The sequence below is a fragment of the Triturus cristatus genome, chromosome 1_2 (genome assembly GCF_964204655.1).
Source record: "Triturus cristatus chromosome 1_2, aTriCri1.1, whole genome shotgun sequence".
Taxonomy (NCBI): domain Eukaryota; kingdom Metazoa; phylum Chordata; class Amphibia; order Caudata; family Salamandridae; genus Triturus; species Triturus cristatus.
In genome coordinates this window covers 977,308,583-977,325,135 of record NC_140580.1, presented here as the reverse complement: position 1 = coordinate 977,325,135, position 16,553 = coordinate 977,308,583, and the positions used below count along the sequence as shown (strand labels likewise).

General features: G+C 43.8%; 1 protein-coding gene across 3 annotated transcripts in view; it reads right to left on the bottom strand.

Moving 5' to 3' along the window:
* Positions 1-16,553, bottom strand: part of LOC146868496 (ectonucleoside triphosphate diphosphohydrolase 8-like) — a 539,122-nt gene that overhangs the window by 372,333 nt on the left and 150,236 nt on the right. The window contains exon 1 of one of the 3 annotated variants that reach the window (XM_085610646.1): positions 8,555-8,638. The exons of the other annotated variants lie outside the window; for them this stretch is intronic. The gene's annotated coding sequence lies outside the window, so the exon portion shown is untranslated. Of the gene's footprint in view, positions 1-8,554; positions 8,639-16,553 lie in introns of those variants that run through there. 3 annotated transcript variants of the gene reach the window in all.

The window sequence follows — 16,553 nt, the reverse complement described above, 5'->3', positions numbered from 1 at the left end:
GACTCTGGTGTTACCAACTATAGACCACTCTCTTGATATTGACACAGTATTTTTTCTTTTTTTTTCTCGAAGTTTTATATAGCGCAAACTTGACCCGAAATCAGGTACCAGAGCGCTTTACATGAGCACCAGTTGCGTTACACGAGGACACATTCATTTTTTTGTTAGGCACGGGGAGATTAAGTGATTTGCGCAGAATCAAAGGATGTTGAGCGTTGTTGCCGAAACCCGAACCCAGTTCCCCAGATTTGAAGTCCACCGGCCTAACAGTTAGGCTACATCCTCTCCCACAGAAGCAAACATTTATCAGGTACCTATAGGGGAAGTTCTTGACATCTTTGCTCTGTTTAAGATCACTAAAGCTAAAAGGAAAGAGTATTCATGTATGTAAGTGGAAGTCTGAAGAAATAAGAGCTCAAAAACAATGTAAACAGACGGAATGCATACAATTAAAATGAATAAAGCTCATTTCAAAACCCGCCTCAATATCTACCATAAGAGTATTCATTCAGCACTCAGAAACCTTTTCACAAAAAGACATGAGAAAAGCTCCTAACCTTCAAAAGATAAAGTACCCCCTGCCATACATTATAAGGCTATTGCAAGTCACAGAGGAGTTCTGTGACTATGTAGAGGAACGAGGCCGAAGGTATATATAAGATATAAAGTCATCAAACTGTGAGGTGACTTGCAATCTCCTATAAATGTACTACAGGGTTGACTTTACTACTAATAATATATGGTCCAATCATCCACCTTCCCACACCTGTTCATATCTGACACCATTCTGTTTCATACAAATGAGATACGATGATTGCAAACACAAAGGATCAAAGTGTAATCTCACACCAACACGCAGTTAGATTCATTTTGCAATAAGATGTTAGAATGAGTGTAATAAGAGTCTAATTTCAAAAGTGCTGTAGCTCAGAATGGGTAGAAACATGCAGAGATTCTAACCTTAATATAATAACCTAAAGCAGTGGTTCTTAACCTATGGTCCGCGGACCCCAGGGGCGGTCCACAATCCATATTCAGTGTGTCTGTGGCTGTTTATAAAATGCAATAAAACTGAAAGTTTTAAAAAGTTCTATGTATGTGAAGAAATTGTAAATTGAAAGCTACAAATTAATTTGGTATCATTATTTTGATTTTTGGGATCAGCACTAGTACAGCAAATGGAATCTGGTATGGACTTTTGGTGCCCTCAATCGAAGCAGCAATGTTATGTGCCAACAAAGACAACTTGCATTTAGGCGCAAAAAATACAAAGTCATATACTAGAGTCCAGCATATCTCTTTCTATTTTAGAAATAAAACTACATTTTGAAACGCTCCATCTTTCCAATTAAGATAAAAATTTTGATTTCCGTGTACCTTTGTTTATGAATTAAATAATTTCCATAATTTATTTTTCTGTTTAATATAAATGTGTTTTTGTGTAATGGGTTGAGGGTCAAATGATACAAATTGCTTAGGTGTGGTTCTCTGGATTCCAGTAGTGATTTACTGGGGTTCCAAGGAAGTCAAATAATTACAAACCTCTGGCCTATAGTACTCAAAAAATAAATATCTAATTTCTGCTCATGATTGTTCATCTGGAAATTTTATAAACTACAGTTTTTTGTGTGCTCTGTGGGCTGCCTTTCTCTTGGCTGCTGGCAGCAGGCACTGTGATGTTGTTGTGTAGTTCCTATAGAAATTATACAGGATCTGCACGTTTAGACAACATACACTGTAGGATTGGTGTCAGACGAACTCTGATCACCCCCACCTGGTATGTTGGCCCTTTTTATACCAACTAGCTCACAATGCTACTAGAATCTCCTCTTATCAAGGAGAGAATAGTTCTTGGCAACCATCGAACATGACAACCCTGATCCCTCAGGACCGTGGAAACAGTATACTACCTTTCGCTCAGTCACTCGTGCTTTACTTAGTGTGTCTCAGAGAGCTACACTGAATTAACAGGCTGGGCGTTTTCAATAATCATTTATTGACCAGATGTCATTCTGGTGTAAAATAGATGTGCTGCAACAACTGTTAGACAGTATAAGATATAAATGATTAACAGTAGTATAAAGATAAAAGGATGGTATAGTTCTACCATCTTACTAAAATCATGAATACATTCAAGTATATAAAACACATGATAAAAGATGCGTACTCCTACGATGCCTCCCTAACTAGATTCACCTAAGTGTACCTAGCATGGGTGTAGGTGTTAAGCCAAGAATTCCTCTAGGATTTAGTCAACCCCATTACCTGAAATGTGAGATTATGGGTCCCCGTCCTGGTCTCAATTTGGACACCCCACGAGGGATGTTAGACCACTGCGAGCTGGAGTATCTGCATGCAGGAACCTTAGCGTCTCTGGTCAGGGTGTCGGCCGGGAAGACTCGGACTCCTCTGTCTACCTTAGCAAGATGTGATGTATATATACCCATAGGTCTCCCCAGGGGTCCTACTTTGCTGTATTACTGTGTCGGCCTAAGGATGATGTCGGGCATGAACTTTATACATAGATTTTATACAAGAGATGGTAGTTCTGCTGTGCTTCCAAGAATCCTCATGCATAATATATGATATTTTGAACTAAGGAAAACCCGTGTTTGAATGCAGTGTAATATCTAGGTAAAAGGTCAGTCCCTGTAAACCGTGACAAGTGTAATGTAGGGAGAGAATATAGGTGAAGGGTAATGAGTTTACCAAGGCCTATATTATGGTACCTATATGGAATATATCAATGTCAGAACTCAGCTGTATATGTTTTTACAGTTGAGCAGCTACTTTTTTTTCTCCAGGTGACTAGAGATGTCACAAGTCAACTATAATAAGGAAATTATAGACTGGTTTTTAATGTAGGGTTGCCAGGCTCCCTTGTATTATGATTTAACCTGTTGGAAATATATATGATTTAGCTTTACTTATATCTGTGCTTTAGTTGGTACCATTGTGTGTATTATGAAAGTGTCAATGCTCATGTGGGTTCAACATGTACTGTTACATTTTATTATTTAATTGTTTCGTTGTTTTCATACTAACTTAAAGATCACTAACATCTCTGCATGCACGCTCAGTTACACATATTTCTATTGCACCACAGCCATTTTATTCCATGTTGTACATTTGTAGATTTTGTGTACTGTGTAGTAAGCATAGCATTGTTCTGAGGATTGGCACAATGAAACAACTATTTTTGAAAATAATGGATTCAGCTCCTGACTGTGCCTTCTCTCTCAGTTTGTTAAGGTCTTCTCATATTTTTTATCATGAGAACATTGTGGATTCTACTCATTATATATCAATATCAGTTAGTTTCATTCTCAGTCACATGTTCCAGCTTCCAACCATGTGTACTGAGAAAAATTGTATTAATAATATGACACAGTAATGTATGAGTTTCAGTTGATTAATTATGAAAGCTCTGGTCTGTTGAAATGGCAATTGATTTGCATGAGTTTTCCTTGCATATTGGCTGTTTTGCATTAAACGCATGTTAGGCTTTAGAGGCTATTCCGATTGCTGTGTTTTTCATAATGGCTAAGGAAGGACTCAGATAATGACAGGAAGCAGAATGCTGAAATAGATGAGAATTGTTAAGAGAAATCTACATTAATTTTTAGACACCTCGGTGTTGCAGTCCATTCAGAAAGCAGTGTTGTGTTCATTCGGTGGCTACTGACTTAGGACATTCTGTAGCCAAAGCTATTTCTGAGAATCTGACTCTACCTGTTGCTTGAAGAAGACTAGATTTACTGTAATCTGCTGAGCTATTTCTTGGGTTGGTGTCTTCAAAGAGTTCCTTACAAAGCTTGGGCGGTTAAAGGAAGAGCAAGACATGATGATGACTGGAGGTCTTTATTGCGACCTCCTAGTCTCAAGGATGAACCCAAGGCATTGAAAGGTAATATGGATCCTGCAGACACTTCTTGTTTTATCTGACAATGATGACACTGACTTATTACAATGTTAATGTCATTTTGTGTTGTGATCTGCCCAAGGGACAAAAGTTGAGTGTCTCTTCTTAGAATTCTATTGATAAATTGAAAGTGCATGTGATGATTTTGGATAACTGTGGGTGTCCCATGTTTGACCATGGTCTAATTCAGCATCCTAATTATTCAGAGGAGTCTCCTCCTACACTTGTTGGTTTAGAACTCTACCTCGGCTAATCAGTAGTAAGTAGCCTGTGTTCCCCCTTTAACCATGGTTAAATTGGCTTATTCCTAATTGACACTTTTAACTTGTCTATAAGCCCCTGGTATATGGTGTAGCAAGTACCGCCATAGCCTGGAAGTTAAATGCCACTAATAGACTACAGCACTTACTGAGCCATCGTCTATAGTAAATCAAGGGACTAGGAGCTGATTATAACATCCAGCACCCACACTTCTAAATAATCGTAGTTATGTGAAACGGTTGATCAGGAGGTCCAAGAAAGGTAGTTCTCTGTCAGAGATGGTCTTGGTGAATCTCAAGTATGAGTTGAGTAAATTAATCCAAGTGAAAAAACCCTTGCAGGAGTTAGTGTCACCACGCAAGAAGATGATGATATCGTCTATGTAGCGTTGCCATAGATTGATATTGGTATTATAAGGATTTGTGTCTGCAGAGATAAATTCCCTCTCAAAGTCAGCCATGTACAGGTAGGCTAAGCTGGGAGTGAAAGTGCTGCCCAATGAGGTGCCTTGTATTTGATGAAAGAGTTCATCCTGAAATAGAAGACATTTTCTTTCAGTGAGATGGAGGCGCATTCAGTGACGAAGAGGATTAAAGTTCTGCTCGCGCTCGGACTGAAGGATAATTATGTGAGCTGTGGGGGCGTTGTAACAAGGCAGAGAGGGAAGGCTAAACCGGGTGATTGAAATGACTGGAATCAGCTGAAGTTCAGTGTGCATGTTGGTCTGGACAGGTCTCTGATTGCGGCCAACTCGACATACGTACTTCAGGACTCATAGCACTGCTCTATTAGGGAGTCAGGGGGAACTCAGCTCTGTCCCCTGGGTCTCCTGTAGAGTGCTAGGTTCATCTGACCCAACCAATCTTTGCTTTGCTCTCATGCAGTCTTAAGAATAAAATGCATGAGAGCAAAGCCTGGATTGGTTTGGGCACTTGAGCTTCTCCCTGTGGATCTGTGCTTTCAAGGGAGTGATAATTAAAGACAAGACCAATGGCTGTGTGACTTTATTTTAAAGTCACACAATCATTGGTTATGTTTCTGTAATAGTGAATCAATGGTGCTGCTTTTTCCCTTCATGCACAGCGCCAGTGACAGAATTGTGCATGAGAGGAGAGAAGATTAACAGTCTTGCCATATGTCGTGGTTGCATGTCCATATTCGAGGCATGAGTGAGTATGCTTCACTGGTTTCGGACTCTAACTAGTTTCTGGGGCTTTGGTGTGACAGTGTGCAATGCCATCTTCTATGTAAATGCCTTTTGGCGATCCTGTAGCACTCCCCTTGCTCCTTGTGTAATGTATGTACGAAGCACTTATTGCTTTTAAGTGAGTCATCAGCGGCCTGGTGATGGTGTTTCTGTGTTGTACCGTTGCTGCTTGATTGCATTTGCAGTAAAGAAGGGGAGCGGCAGCAATAAATCTCTACCTGCCAACTCACACGGTCCCACCGTGTGGCACACGATATCGGCTCTCATCACACGGTATCCCAGTGAGCAGCCGATATCACACTGCAGCAAGGAGAAAATGAGCTGAAAGCCACTGTAAATAGCGGTTTTCCAGCTCGTTTTCCAAGGCTTTGAACTGCCGACTTCCAGTAAGGGGTGTGAAAACACCCCAGGGCATCGGCACCAGCTTCAGCAACTTTTTTGTTTTGAGAGGCGGGGGCTTGGGGGCGGTATGGGGTTCAACAGTGCCTCATAGGTACTTCTCGGTATGAGGCCCTGCCCCCTTCAAGGCCCCGCCCCCTCCTCACGCTGCGAGATTGTTCTTCACGTTGGCAGGTATGAAATCTGCAGCCGGAGATTCGGGCCTGTAGCTCTGGTGTAGGTCTCAGCGCTCCTGTGCAGCCCCCGGGCCTGAGTTACACCACTGACCACTGGACTGGACTGGCTTTGTAAGCTATAATCCACTGTGCAAAGTCCTCGCATCGCACTCTTTCTTATGCACGAAACACTGTCTTGTGCATCATGATCGCACTCTGACCCTAATTACTGGCTGCTTTCCCAGAGGCTCAAACACACTTCATTTGGCGTCATGCTGCCAGCGGTGGCATATGTAGATGGGTTGGCTATCGTTCATGCTGATAACTTCTAAATGTACCAACATGTTTGTGACCATCGTGGAGGTGACATGCATTGGTGCATTTTATATCAGTAAGTTCATAATTGCTCTTAACCTTTTTACATCCATTGTAATCTTAAACAAATACAATATACATCTCCATGAATTTGTTTGTTAACCGTAATTTTGAGACAGCTATAAACTATAGGTTTCCTGTTCCACTAATGATTACCCCAACTGCCCATTCAGGGGCAATATTCCCTCCCATTTCACTGTAACACAGCAGCGGCTGGTCACGGAAGGGAAGCAAAGGATGAAATATCTGGGAGGCTTTTTCACAATGTGCTCATCCTTCAACTGGAAGAGGTTACCGCACAGGAAGGGGCATGGGCCCAGGGGGCAGCTTCATCGTCTGATGCGTCTTTCTCCGCGCATTGATCGAAAGCAAAAAAAGATAAGTACACAGCCAGCAAAGTACACAACCGTGTCTAGATCCATTTTTAGGATTCAAATAAAGTGTTTACTTTTATGGCCACTGCGTTAAAACGCGATACTTTTGGCCTAAAGGGTTGCTATGATCAGAGAGCGGGAGCCCACTGGTTCGGGCTGACCTCTTTCGCAAAAACCTCAAACCATCCGTTACCGACTTGATAGGGGAGGGGCGAAGTAACATTCTCTGGACGGTGCAGGGCAGCAGGAAAGCTGTCTTACCCACTGGCTCGCAACATGCACATCTTTAAGAGTCATGAGAGTCCTGCATACTCATTTCCACAATTTCATATGTTCAGAGTTTTTGTACAGAGCTTTAGGTAAATATGTTTATATGTATATGTATATTAGGGGAGATGCCACATGCTCACTAAGAAAGCCTTTAATTAAGAGGGTGTACTACTGACAATACAGAGTAGACACCAGTGACTACACAACGTTATGAAATGTTATGTTTTCTTTGTGTGTGTCTTGCTCATCCAGTCCTGGGTTTACCCCATGGGGATAGCTGGGTGAATCCTGGGTCATGGGGTCAGAGCCTGAGAGCTCCTAGGTACCGGAGGTGGTGTGATGAACCCTAAGTGTCGAGGTCAGATCTCAAGCGGTCACAGACTGTCTTTGCCCTACTCCCTTACTGAGATGCTTGGTTATCCCCTCCAACAGACATCTCCATGTATTCATATCATTCTTCTAAATAATGATCAAGTGACATTGAATCGTATGGTGGCGAGAGAAAAAGTCCGAGGGCAATGCAGACGAAAGACTTAAATTGACAAAGATGAGACTGGCCCCAAGAAAGACTGCATTGCACCAGCGAGGAGGATTGAAATGCCTTCCACCTTAAGTAGCGACAATATTTAGTGTGTAAAATCAAAGCATTTAGCTATTCTGAGATGTTTCTATTGGCAGAGAGTTGTGCTCATAGTAAACTTGACAATATGCCATGAGGAAAACAAAATCACAGCTGAAATATTAGCAAACACCTGTTGAATAACAAGAGTACACATTCACACATGCTTTATAGAACGTCTTGCTTTCTCTCTAAGGGGCATATTTACAAGGGCTTTACCTCCGCTTTTTTGTCTTAAAAAGACAAAAAAGCGGAGATAAAACTATCGCCCTATTTACAAGAGAGTGCAAACATGCATAATCGCATGTTAGCACCCTTTTTCCCAGCACCTTCCTTTGCATCTCTAATGAGATGCAAAGTGGGAGTCACTGGGCGTACCCCGGATGGACTACCTTGCAAATATCGCTGATGTTCACATCGCAATATTTACAAGGCAGTCCACAGGATTTTAGCAGACGTTAGATTTTGGCGAAAACGGCTGTTTTCGCCAAAATCTAACATCTGCTAAAATCCTGACTTACCTATGTTTGACATAGGGGGTGGATTATGCTGATACGACCACAGGGTCGTATCAGCAAGGTTATCGCCGTTTTGCAGGGAACATAGCTGGAAAACCAGCGATGTTCCCTGCAAAACGTCGATAACCTCGCCATCTCTGGAATTTTTATCGCCCTGGAGAAACGCGTTGTTAATAACACGCTACCAGGGTGATAAATTCCAGAGATATCCTGCGATAAGAAATTTATCGCTAAGCACCGCCAGCGATAATTATCGCTGGCCGTTGATAATATGCCCCTTAATTCTTTGTCAAATTTTGCTTTAAAAAGCAGCATTTGCAACATTTTCTCAGGTGGCGAGAATCGCTCAGAATATTCTACGTCGGTAGGGCTCGCTCGCTTTGCTTGCTGCTCATCCCCAACTTTTACGCTCGCCACTTTCAAATGTCACCAGCCACCACTGAAAAGTACTTACCGACGTCGGTTTCACATGTGCAGAGAAAACCTGAAGACGCAGGACCACCATCCGGTTGGTGTCTTCAGAGAAGGAAGGCACTCTACGTTCAAACCACAAAGCCTGACTCGGAACTTCCACAGAGAGGTGTAATGCTGACATGAGAGAATGGCAACCATCGTACTGCCCGCTGCTACACTCACTCTCTGCTGGTTTTTACTGCAACAGTGAGAGATTGTACAAGGAAGGCGCCAAGGGGGTTGTGGCAGGTGTTGATTTTTAATTAACTTGCTTTCTGTCGTCAACCAGCACATGACACTATTGCTGTATAACCTACAATTTGCCAGAAACTGTTAACGGCTCCTTTGATCTGTGTTCTTAGTAGCCTTATGTTACAGTGGCTTCAGAAAGTTTGAGGGAAGCTTATTCAGCGCTCTGGTCGCTATGCCTCTTGCGGAGGGAATGTGACGTGGATTTAACCCATCAGTGTATTACGGAATCTGTGTTCAGGAGCAGTGCTAGCCTAGATATGACGAGCGGCGCAGTGAGCTACAGATGCAACCTCTAGACGGGTAGCTGATACCCAAATATTGCTGGTTCACCTAGGGACACACTTGTGTTTTAACAATTCGAGATTACTGAAGTGGTTTTGATTACTAAAGTACTTCCAAAAAAGCATGCAACAATGACCTAAACCAAGAATAAAATAGAAGAATGTGGTTATTGCGCCGGGATGCCCCCGGGTAAGCTGAGCGCATTATAAATTTCATATTATTATTATTATTATTATTAGATCGAGCCTAGGCAGCGTATGAGCTGTCTCTCAACATGCTGTATTCAGTCTATAGGCTTACAGCCCGCCTCCCTCTTCTGATTAGCTTTTGTCTGTGTCCTTTAAAAAAATGATGGTTCTAATTGGATAATAGTTCCTGCTTATACCACCTGTTTGACTCTCACGGATCACCCACAGGATTTGTCCTCTTCCACTTTGCCATCAGATTTCGTGTTTTGGGAACTTATTTTTTTACATTTAGAGCAGCACTTAGCAATTAACGCAGTACCCAATTCACAACCATCACACTCCAATGTAATTGAGCACTTCCCTCGTGGCACACGCTTCACGGATTTATGCACCCAGTTTACGTGATGTTCTTTTTATTTATTTAAGATTTTCGGGGCTGCTTAGCGAGGCACCCGCTTCACGGCCGCCATGCTTCACGCAGCTGCTCGTGTCAACTTTAAGGGTTTATCTCATTCGTCAGCGTATCCTTACAGGCCTCATAAAACTCTTCTCAGCAGGGCTCTAATACGTGTCTTGGTGCATTCGAAGTGCACATTGTGTGCTACATATGACTTTTGTTCAATTTTTCTCACTAGGTGACGTTTTGTGGTACATTTCACATTTGTTTCATTTCCCTTATTGGGTGAGTTCGAGTGAGGGCGGAACCCTGTGCGCTCAACCTACCGTCGTGGTACATGCTTCACGGATGGCTCATGCACAGAGCCTGTAGTTTTATTAGAGTCAGCATATTGAAGAAATGCCTTAATGCAGACAGGCACCTTTAAATAATGAACTAGTTTAATTATTGATGACAGCATTTTGAAGAAATGGCTTACTGCGGACAGTCACCTTTAACTATGGAACCAGGGAAGGGAAAAACATTCTCGCCTGTGTGGGAAATTGTGTTTACAAAGTTAATTTGTTCATTTTCCACCAATGTATTGAACTGGGAAGATTTTGTGGAATGTTGCAGTGTTCTCACAGTTTTGGGTGTTTTGAAAACACTTGCTCCGCCTTTGCCTCGCTTCAGGCTGTTCTCTCTCTTGCATCCGCCCCCTCATCCTAATCTACCACAGGGACATGGAATATTTTATTGTATGCTCGCCCCTCTTCCCTCCCTCCTTTATGCCCTAGTCGCTTTGCCTTCTGAGTTATTATCAAAAATAGAGAGGTGGAGGAAATTGGTCTCTCCTACAAACAACTAGTATATCACATAAAAGTAGGGTGCTTGCAAAACAAATCTGGGATTCATAAAAACTTCACCCTGAAACGCTCTTCGCGGACCCTTATTTCTCACCTCATACTGGAGTCACCACCACAGACTTCATTTTCCACACTAAACGAAGAGCCCTATGGAGACAAGCATTCCTATCCTCTCTCACGATCTCCTCTACTAGGAAATCCGCTCATGGTACAGCCTTCGTTACTTCCCCCTCCCAACTATTTCCTGCGACAGCAACCATCACCATCTACAATAATGGCACCATCCTCATTCAGGCCTCGGATCATAATCTTAATCTCTTAGATACCATCTTCCCCATCATCAAAAACCGGGTGTCTATATCACACCTGCCTTCTCTACCCGCCCCCGTGGCATCTCTGACTGGATTAACCCCCCCATCCTTACTTGCAATATCTCCCCTTCTCCGCCTGGCTCCAGTCCCTCCCCCACTCGACCTCCCCCCCTCCCCCACACTCAACCTACACCCCTCTCCCACACTCAGCACTTAACCTCACCTTCAACGCTTGTCTCGTTCAACTCCCCTGCCCCACTCATGCCCCAGTCACCACTGACACCTTTGCCTTATAGCTCTCCCCCCGTGCACCCCTCCCATCCACACCCCCCCTGGCACGGCACCTGACCCACTAACCCTACTACTGCCCAGCACGACTGCATCAACCTATATGCCCCCCTTAGTTGAGGAACCTATTCCTCTGAAGCCCTCCGCTCCTCGCCCTCACAATCTTTATCCCGCTGACACGTTCTCTTCCGCCACCCCCCTATCGCAAGACCCGGCCTCACCGGACACTTACTCCCTTCAACGCTGTCTCCCTCCTGCACAGAGACTGCATGATAATATTGTCTCACCTCACCCCCTCTCGGATACTACTCTTCTCTCTGAACAAACCACCAGCCATCCTCTCCCCATGCCTGCACAACAGGCTGCATCCACTACTTTGCATCCCCCCACTCAGCCTCCCTCAGGCACAACATACCCCCCTACCTCTCATTCAGCCGCATCAGATCCCAGATTAGACGAAATTATGATCACCTTGCACCAAATTAAAGCGGAGCTACATTCGTTCAAGATGATGCTGTCGAGACATTCGTTGCGCTTCACGTCATCTAAGTTCTATAAATCACACGAGCACCTGGGCCTCATTCCACCTGCCTCCAAAATGCCCCCTCCCTGTTGGAAAACAGTTCCTTCCCACAACGCTCGTACACGCCCTCTGCGCACCTCCAATTTGCTTTCGGAGAGCAATCTCCTCTCTCTTCTGCACTCTTACGAACCTTTCCTCCCCATCTCCCTTCCGCCCTCTCAGACAACCATCCCGACTATCCCCCTCAACCCTGGCAGACCCGCCACACACAACAACAGAGGAGTCTGTGCTAATAACCTTAGAAGAATCCTTGTCCCTCAAGACCCCTCTTCTTCCCTCACTGCACCCCATCTGAAATGCACTCTTCTAAACTGCCGATCAGCCTCTAGACATGCTGCCGACATAGCTGACCTCATCATCTCACAGGAGCTTGACATCCTATTTCTTACTGAAACCTGGTTAACAGACTCTTCCACTCCGCTCCTCGACATCCTCGTACCACCTAACTACGACATCATTAGACTTGATAGATCGGATAAGATAGGGGGTGGCATAGCTTGTATACATCGCAGCAGCATCACCATAAACAGAGCCATTTCGCCCTTTTTCCCATCCTGCGAATACTTATGCCTAAACATCTGCTGCAAGGGCAAACCGGTATGCTCACTTCACATCATCTACCATCCCCCAGGAGACAACCTCCTCTTCATCGAACACCTCATGGAGTTGATCTCCGCTAACAACGGGCGTCAAAACTCCCAAATATTCCTAGGTGACTTCAATCTCCATTGGAATGACATTAATGACTCAGGGGTCAACAGCTTCAAAAACTTCCTGGATGATCTAGCCCTCATCCAATCTTGTAGTAGTCCTACACACAACAAAGGATCAACCCTCGATCTCATTATCTCCAAAGCTGGCATCATCCAGGTGGATTCGATCCAACCATGCGACTGGTCGGACCATCACATTATTGCCTTTCACATCAAAGAAACCTTTAAACTCAACTCATCGCAACCCACAAAACCTAAGATCTAGAAAAGAGACTTGAAAAAAATCAACCCCAACTCACTACCCGCCTCCAGTTATAACCTGCTCCAGCCCCCTGTAAACACCTCAGACGTCCATGTTCTCACAAATCACTATCTCAACGCCATGACCTCGATAATTAATGAGGCAGCCCCCCAGCAACTTAAGAGAGCTCCCATTAAAGATTCCAAGCCCTGGTTCAATGCTCTACTTAATCAGGACAGACGAGCCCTCAGGTCCGTTGAACGCATTTGGAGAGAAGTCCCATCAGCTCTCCACCTCAATCTCCTTAGGAAAAAGAGAAATGCGTACTACAAAAAAATTAAGCGCACTAAAGCTGACTTCTTCAGCCACCAATTAGACCAAGCTAAGAACCGGCCAAAAAAACTCTTCAAGCTGGTCAAAAATCAATCCAAGGAAGCTCCCCAACGGGCTCGAGACCTAGCTCGACCACATCCTAATTGTCAAGAATTCTCCACCTTCTTCAATCGGAAGACTGACAACTTCATAAAGGATCTCCTTAATGACAGAGCACTACACACTGCCCCTCATACGGTAACCACCCCCCTACCTACACCCATCACAGGTCATTCCCCCCTCAAGGCCTGCCTTAAAAACGAGGCAGCCTGGTCTTCCTTTGAGACGTACACTGAAGACACCCTAGGCAAGATTCTCAACAACCTGAAACCGGCCAATCACTTCACTGACCCTCTCCCGGCCAATGCAGTCAAAGCCCTCTCCCCTTGGCTTCTTCCACTCTGGACCAAAATCATTAACAGCTCACTCCAACAAGGCTGTATCCCGGACTCCCTCAAAGTAGGCCAAGTCTCACCTATTCTAAAGAAACTCACTGCTGACCCTACCGACCTTAACAACTACCGCCCCATTACCAATATCCCCACCTTGGCCAAATTGTTGGAAAAATGTGTTCTCCAACAACTGATCAATCACATAGATCACTTCAACCTACTAAATAAACACCAATCAGGCTTCAGAGCGGGTCACAGCACTGAATCGGCCATGACACACATTCTTGATGACGCGCTACAAATCCTTGACCAGAATGGTGCGTGCTTACTCATCCTACTAGACCTCTCATCAGCCTTTGATACTGTCAAACACCAGAAACTATTAGATCTACTGGAGCATAGGATGGGTATGTCTGGCACAGTGCTAGAATGGTTTGCATCCTTCCTGCATAACCGTACACAAAAATTCAAGGTTAACAACGCGCTCTCCAATCCCTCGCCTGTATCTCTGGGGGTGCCGCAAGGGTCCGCACTTTCACCATCCCTATTCAACTTGTTCATGGAACCTCTCACTGAAATCCTGCAAACATCCAATGTGCAATTTCATATGTAGGCGGACGACACACAACTATACCTTAAGATCAATTCCATCGAAGACATTAATTTGCTCAACTCCACACTCATGATCACCCAGTCTTGGTTATCAGAAAACCATCTCAAACTGAACGCATTAAAAACAGAATTCCTCCTCATAGCACCACCGGCCAAGATCCCTTTAATGCATGACTTGATCAAACAGCTCACCGCGTTCAACGTACAACCAACTATCGTGGACTCAGCAAAATCCTTGGGGATCACTCTCGACAACAACCTCATGATGCAAAAACACATCAGTAACGCTACTAAGAGTGCTAACTTCTAGATAAGTACCCTAAGGAAACTGAAACCCTTCCTGCCAGTCGAGGACCTCAAGTTAGCAGTACAAGCGCTAGTTATCCCTTGTGTTGACTACGGAAGTGTCTCCCTGTGTGGCCTCCCAAAAGCTGCAACAGCACCCTTAAGAGCGTCGATCAATGCTGCAGCTAGACTCATCACCGGCTCGAAAAGAACTGCACACATTTCCCCGGACTTAAAATCCCTGAATTGGCTTCCTTTTGAAGCTAGAATCCACCTAAAAGTGGCGTGCATGACCCATAAAGCCTTACACCACAGCTCTCCCAGCTACCTTGCGCAGAAACTGACAATCTCTGGGGGTTTAAGGTCCTCCAGGAGTGCTGAAAACCTTCTACTGAAACCCCAAAGGTTCAACAAAAAGAAAACTTATAATCGATCCTTCTCGGGGATGGCGCCCAGAATTTGGAACGCTCTGCCCCCCGCAACCAGACGGAACGCCTCCTCCGCCTCTTTCAAAAAAGAAGTCAAAGCGTTTCTCATGGCTAAATTTACTTGAGCTCTATCTCCTCAGACCTGAGTTCTCTTGTTTCCTGTTATATTAGACAGCACCATGCTTTAATCCTCCTACTTTATGTGCACCAACTATGCTTTTATATGATTGTTTACCTGCATATTTTGTGTTGTTCTACTTACATCCAGCTGTTATGTAAAGCGCCCTGATATCCGCAAGGATCTTGTTCGCGCTCTATAAAACTTTCTAAATAAATAGAAGAGACTAAAACCTAGATTTTTGGAGACGTCAGTAAACTTATGCTATATTAACCATGCTTCTAATTGAAATGGGAAGGCCATCCTTTAGGGATGAGGATGTCTCACACACATAATAGTGCCATGCTTCGACATCAGCATCCTCTCTCCACCCTAGTAAGATGGTCCTAACAGGGCAGACTCAATCTCCGTGAAGACTTGGAGGTAGGAGGGAGTTCTTCAATAAAACTGCTGGACAAAGCAGGATCCAGGTAATCTACAAATACCTTAGGGTTCCTCGGTTATCACCTTTATTAGTAAGGACTCCTGGTATGTCTAAAAACACTTATCTGGACGGGTAGGAAGAGTGCAATGGCTCAAACCTGTCTACTGCTCACCAACATTTTTCTGCCCTCAATAACAAGCCTTTCAGATTAGGGGCATTGATCAGGGCTATAGGATCCCTACAAATAAACAGTATGCTCAGGTTATCCTACTTGGTAATGCTACTATATCACAAAAACAACCCCCAAGGAGAGTCCTACCTGGGTTTTCTTAGGAACCGATTTACGCAAACAACCTATTAGAAAAATTACAAAAACATGCATATTACCATAGGGTGTAATACTGTGATGGGTGAGAGGTGACTATACCTCCACATGGAAACACTATTACGCCTGTTCTTCTGGTGCGTCTTTTCATCATTCAAGTCATTAAGTTGTTTCTGATTTATTAAAAAAATATACATTTTTATATACAAATTAAAACTACTACACCTTACACTAGTCTTTAGACGTTCATTCCATTGGACTTGTGGATGATGTTGGGGGTGTAGTCACAGCATCGGTACCTGAGCGCCCAATGTCGAGAAGATTTCATTGATCCTCTCGTTCTTTCATGGGTTTTCTTAATTCTCTCGAGCGTTCATGTTTATAGTTATTATGCTTCATTATAAATTGGGGAACCTGTAGAAAACTGTATTATTCTGTGCATCATTTTTCACTGGGTGTCCTTTAAGCATGGTTCACTCCCTCATAAAAATGTACCAATGAGGTTCCCACCTTTTAGTAATAGAAAAAGGTGTTTGAAGCAAAGGAGATGACCACAATTGATTTGAAAGGACTCTCTTAAAACACTGTAGAAGCACTACTTCATATATTACATAGGTCAGGGCAGATGTTTCTATGGGACTATCTCTGCTTGTCTATGCAAGTACAGTAGTGTGCTTGTGGGTGTCGGATATAGACCTCTAGTCCTAACTTATTCCACGTCAGATGTTCTCATACTCAGCCATCTATTAGGTATTCAGACTGCCCAAGGGGATATCATAATTGAGCCCCAAGTGGTCCATACGTAACCTATGTACCCATCTTTGTTCAAAGATGAGCAAGGCTATTGTCATATCTCTGTGGCACAGTTTACATTTTTCTAAGACGAACCACTCCATTTTGTCTTCACTGTGTCCTTTCTCAATGTAGAGTGCGGTGAGATTTTA